Here is a 6,264-nt window from a genome sequence, read left to right on the forward strand (position 1 = left end):
TTTCAGCGCAGTTAGATATAGATACATTACCAAACTGAAGCATCATCTGTACTCGCGCTGGTTCTTCAGAAAATGTACTGTGCAGGTCCAATGTGGGATCTTTTAATTTAGAATTAACTTATCCTGAGATGCCATTTTCAAAAACCTTTATTGTAAAATGTTCTTTTTTTTTTTTACAACAAAGTAAAACGCTCCTATGGAAGGTTGTAAACAGCGTGAATTACTGTTGTGAAGACGTGCTGAAGTGGAAGTGTCTAAAATGGTAGTAGGTTCTTAAAGGGGACATGTCCTGAAAAAATCCAAATTTTTTCACTGTTAAATTCATTTTATTGTGGACTTGGAGTCTCTAGGAGGCWGAAAGATGAATTTGGTCTCTCCAGGTTCTGCAAAGATGTCTTTATATTCTGTTTGGGTCAGATTTTTCATCCTGTTCATTTTTCTCTGTTTTCTATGATGCTTTCTGAAATATTACGTCAAATTAACTGCAATGGAATTACCATATAAAAGGTCTGGACTTACCAACTACAATTTCCTCATTTTAATTCTCCTCTGGTTCTGGGTCAGACTCTGGTTCCAACATGTAAGGCTGGATTAACAAGTCTTCCCTTGTTGACATCTTTTAATTAAATTGTAAAAAAACATTTCTGTACTTCGAGAAAATGCTCTTTCAAACGGGAGTGGACCGGTCTGGAAGCTGGAGGGGGCGGGGCTTGAAGCATCTTAAAGGCACAGTATCGAAACCAGCTGCTTTGAGACACACATCAGAAAAGTGGTGAAAYAGGAGCTGGTAAAGTTCGAATAAAGAAGAATTCAGACCAAAGCRTTGTAGTTCRACTTTATAAAGACCCAACTGAKGGATTTGAATGTGAAAAGGAAGGATTAAAKAGCAGGATTTGTCTACTTTAAAGCAACAGAGGCCACTTTCYAGGTGTTTAGAATAACAAAAATGCCTGGAAAAATACATACACAACACACCCCCTTTAACCAAGTCACTACAGAAACCATAAATCATGACCAAAACCTGACAAATCTMTCATTTCTCATGTATTTAAAGGACCAGTTGTGTTAAACCCAGCCATGCTAACACCCATTCATAACACCAGCCTGATTATTTCTAACTACAAGTCAAAAGGAGTTATAGGACGCGGTTTAGAGACTAAAWTCTGTTTTTATTCRGTTGGACTTGGAGTTAAAATATTCATTTTTTTTCTCCTTTAATCACATTGATTCTCTCTGACTGATGTAAAACAAACTGATACACACAAAGCCTTTCAGGGAGAAAATTCTAATCTCTATTGAAGTCTTGAGCTTTAGAAGGTAGTGTCAGCACAAACATGTCTATTGACATTTTCTCCACCAGTGTCAATACCATCGGATTACGTTGAGACTTACCGATGGCTTCTGCTCTATTAGCCATTCAGCGCTCACCCACACAGAATGCCTGATCACATGTATCGGTTACTGAGAGCAACAGACTCTGACAAGCTCAAACACGCAGCTCCAATGAGGTTTAACAGAAAAAAAATGCAGCAACAATATGAAAGCAMACAACTAAATTCTGTTGGAACCAGACTCTTCGGGCACATCGTACCCTTCGCCCGGCCTTTGGCTACAACGCACAGCTAATCCACGGGCTGAATGGGAGACTTTACATGGAGACAATTTGAATACAAAACAGCTTGCAGCAGAGGATGAGAACTTTCCATCTCTCCTCTTCGAGCTGTCAGAACAGCAGTCTGCAGGAGTGGATCTGTTTTCTCTGGGAAAAAAAAAAGGAGGTGGGAGCGGGGGTTGTCAAGAGACAACTTACAACCCACCCAAAAGCCCCAGAGGAGAAAACCAGCACATTAAGCCAGGGAAAGAAATGATGTGGCCAAGTCTGGTGCACGGAGGGGGGCGGCGGGCTGCCACTGCTGCCTGAATCTATCTCCATTAGTAAGTACAGACCATCAGAGGATCCAGACTCAGATGGGGGGCTCAAGGACTGACTGATGCAGATGGAGTGTTTCATCAGATAATGTGAGGCTTTGCTGTCACAAATCTGCCATCATGGCACATCCCAAATATCAGAACATATCACTGTAGCTACAGCGCTTCTTTTAGGTCATTCTCAGAGTCCTCACATTGCTCAGAGCAAAAACACCAAGAAAATACACTGGTTCTGAAAAAAGTCGGGTCCATGTGTAAAATACGAATGAAAACAAGAGTTTGCACTGTTTACCCAGCTCACAGTGCGATTAATAAATAAAGCTCTATCATGCAAAGAAGATAGAAGCCATATGTGAACACTACCCAGAAACATCAAGTCTTCTCTGAACCAAAGCTCATTTAAATCAACTGAGGTGAAGTGAAAACCGTTTTCAGTTCAAACAGATTAGAATTTAAAGTYTCTGTGACATCCATTTTTTATTCTAAATATGAACACATTTTCTAGAAAGATAACATTGATAARTTATTTCACACKGCTGAGATGAACAGTTGTTGAGATATTCGCATGTGAAGACACAGGAAGTGATGTCAAAGGGGAATGTCCACATGTAAATAGAGCTWTGCTACAATKACTAACGACAGAGACTGTAGAGAAGACTTGATGTTTCTGTAGATGATGATGATGATTTTGAGTCTTTATCAGAGAGATGAAGAAGAGTCAGTTAAAATAAAATAGTTTCAAGAGAGTTTATTTTCTTAAAGAGTTCCCTTTTGATGTCACTTCCTGTTTCACTTTGGCTGAGCCAAGTTCAAGAGAAATAATACCTGTTATGTTACTTGTGTATTATGCCATGTTTTCTAACCATAAACATGTTCTGTTTGATTTTTTTGCATTAGGAAAATATATGTATGTTCAAAAGCCTGCCTCTCTGATGGTATAGGGATGCATTACTGCCTTTGAGACATGTTGCTGCCGTCAAACTAAGCATTATTTATATTTTTCAGTGTGTTTATGGTTTAAACATTTTATACATTTATTTTGCAGTGATTTAAATATGAAGTTTGTGAGATTTGCTTCATTTTTGTTTACATTTTAAACAATTCTTTTTGGCTTATAGCATAGCYCAAACAAATTTCAGTGCCTCAGCTGTGAATTTGAGCAAAACGGATCTCCAGAAGCTAAATTCTAACATTTGTTTCTGGTAGGTTTGTTAGCATGGAACTCACTTTTCCTTGATGATCACTCTGGTTTGAAGACCTTCATATGTATTGTATTCAAATTTGTATCTCCAGGCGTCGAGTATATAAGCAGGTCGAAGTGGTATTCTAACATATAAGCAGTCTGCAGCCACTCAGCTTTCTTAATTAAGCTGCTTTGTTTTTATTTGGCCTTTTTTTCCTAGAGGCCTGAATTAAATTGGATTCTAAATGATCCAGAACCGACAAAGTAATCTTTACAGGCTTATTTGTAGATGGAGTGCTCACTAAGCTGTCACAAATATGCTGGCAGTTGGGTAATTTTCTCCAGTGACAAAACAAGTGAAGTGGAGAGCCCAGGTCTCCCCAGGGGGATTCTTAGAAGATTGGAGGAGGGGATATGGCAAGAATGGGACCGGGTGCGCACCACAGAGTACACCATTTACAGCCAAAAGCCCCTTGGGATAAAAAGAAAAACAGATAAGGAATGGAAAATGAGATTCTTTTCCCTTTTGCTCAGTGTTTCTCATAGTCAAACTTTTCTCAGGTCATTTAAAGGGAGCAAGACTTTCAAAAGTCAAACACCTCAAAGGTTTGCTCATTACCCATTCTACAAGAAAAGCCCTTCACTCCGCTAAAAAACGATCAAGAATTCAGTATTTTTATTAAAACACAAAGTCTCCGATAATTAAAAGGTGGCATTCAAACTTTGCACGGCAAAAGCAGAATTAAGGGAGGACATAAATGAAAGAAAATTAATTTATGAGCATGAAAAGTGGAAGGCARGGGTCTAAATGAGCAAACGAGGGACTGGAGGTTCACATAAGGGAAATGTTTCCCAGCAGGAAGAAATGATTTCCCTTTTAACACAACCTGCACCGCAGGGGGCTGTACACAGCTTCGCCGCGTACGCCTCTGATTCGAGACACTTCCGACTCCCCCCACGTCCCACCCCGCCCCGATCTGCCCTCCTCCACGCTTCCTGTACAGCGTGCCGCAGGGCGCCGGGAAGGAGGGAGACAACCAGAAAAAAGAAGACGCCTGATAACCAGGAAGCGGTCACATCTGGCCCTAACGAATTCTGTTCCGCACAACTTTGCTTTTCCTCCAAATAACATAACCTAATTAAAAGTAAAAAAAAAAAAAGGTGGTAATCGGAGGCCCACTCATTTCAAATTCATCAAGAGGGTGTGAAGCAAACGAACGCTTTTAAAAAAGGTTGGGTCTTTTTTAATTAAAACCAAAATTGCCCCACGCCACTTTGAATTACATATTTACTTGAKATGAATTCAACCGACAGTGATTACATGAGCCCATATGGCTATCAGGAACTCAAATTATTAGATACACTTGGAGTATTAGACACACTTTCCACCTGAAACAAATTTCCATGCCCCACAGACACAGAGGTGGAAGCAGTTTCTCATCCTCAAACTCWGAAACTTTCACATCTCTTCACTTTTCTGCTGAGGAAAGACATCTACGCAGGAACGGATTAAACAGGCTTTCAGTAATGAAAACAAACTTATTTGTCGTCACATTTTTGGAAAACACACAGTGACAGGAATTAGGAATGAAGGGCTGAATAGATTTCAGAATAATGATGTTTGTTTCACCTATTTGCTGTGACAAATATGTTCTTAGCATCTCCTGCACGTGTTGTCCAGGAATAAGGACTTATTTACTCTTAAGTTACAACCAGATTCTGTAAAAACAAGTACATTGTGTACAATCTAAATAAAAACAAGAACACAATGATTTGCAAATCTCATAAACCYCWATTGTTTTTACAGTGGAACACAAAACATGTCCGTCTTTGCAGGATTTTTTTTATTTCATGATGTGTCAAAAGATTTGGTCTGGAATAAATCCATTCTTAACATTTTAACACGACAGCTATGTTCGCATCATGTGAATGTGTTTATTCAAACTATTTAGATGAGTTGTTTTTCGGCACGTTTTTCGTTCCGCAGTTTTTTGCGCCATTTCAACAGTTTGTACATCAAAACATTCAACTCTTCAGCACATTTCTGCTATGACTTTTAGTATTTTAGCAATTTATACATTTTAACAAACAGTATTTAGCCTTTTTTGTCACCCYTTGCCGAGGCGGGGGACATAGAAATGGTCTCCGTCCGACCGTTGGTCCGTCTGTTCACCTAATGAAAMAATTTAAATAATGGAGACCTGTCCATTTGGTCACTACTGAATGTCCAAACCTTACACTAGTGACATTTGCAAAATCATGTCATKCAAGATGGCCGCCACCGTAGCCGAATCTTACATCCCATAAAAATGGCAGTAGTTCAGTTCGAAAGCAGCTACTGAAATTAATATTTTTTTAAAGTAGATCTAAGTACGTGCCAACACATACTCTGGGTGTTTGCAGATTGAGAGCGATGTCGCGATGAGATCATGATTTTTTTCTTTTTTCCATTTTTTTCTCTGCACATGCGACGGGGGACATCAGCTCAGCGATGGTTCACGTCAAGTTCTGTTTTGGTAGACTTTTATTTTATCACTGCAAGTGAGTGAAGCTTCATTCAACATCCATAAAACTTGCATTTTTCACCTTTTATCCAAGTTCTGTTTTTTTTTTCCACTAATTTCCGCTTCTATTTTTGCAAATTTTTGCTTTTATCTGATTTTCAGCTGATTTTTATCTGATCTTTCTGCTCTTTCAGCTATTCTGTTGATTTGAAAAAATGGTACTTCTATCAGCTTCTTTTATCAGCAAACTTAAGCGTTTGTGCTTCTTTCTGCTGTTTTCTGCAATTTAAGCTTCTTTTAGCCTTTTCAGCTAATTTTTGCATTTTTCAGCTAAAATAAATTTTTGGTGATAATTTCAGCTTATTTCAGCAAACGTTCTTTCTGCTTCTTTGTGCTAGATTCTGTTTTTTTTCCAGTTACTTTTTAGCTACTTTTATGATAATTACATCAAATTACAAAATGTTTGTAGCTTACATTTTTTATAATAAGCCTTTGTGTTGCATTTTCTGTGAAAATATTAATTCTCTACTTCTGTTTATAAAGAAAAAATGTTTTTCACAGAAATAGATGTTGAGGAAAAAAGCAAATTGAGATTTTTTTCAAACAAACATGCTGAAATTTCAGAGCCAAGCAACAAAACATTCAATA

The 6,264-nt window shown here is 38.3% G+C and overlaps 1 long non-coding RNA gene across 1 annotated transcript in view; it reads right to left on the reverse strand.

The window, feature by feature from the left end:
- LOC106527273 (uncharacterized) overlaps positions 1-6,264 on the reverse strand; it is an 84,105-nt gene that overhangs the window by 27,251 nt on the left and 50,590 nt on the right. The gene's annotated exons all lie outside the window — the stretch shown is intronic.

Source organism: Austrofundulus limnaeus, unplaced genomic scaffold (genome assembly GCF_001266775.1).
Source record: "Austrofundulus limnaeus strain Quisiro unplaced genomic scaffold, Austrofundulus_limnaeus-1.0 Scaffold4, whole genome shotgun sequence".
Lineage (NCBI taxonomy): Eukaryota > Metazoa > Chordata > Actinopteri > Cyprinodontiformes > Rivulidae > Austrofundulus > Austrofundulus limnaeus.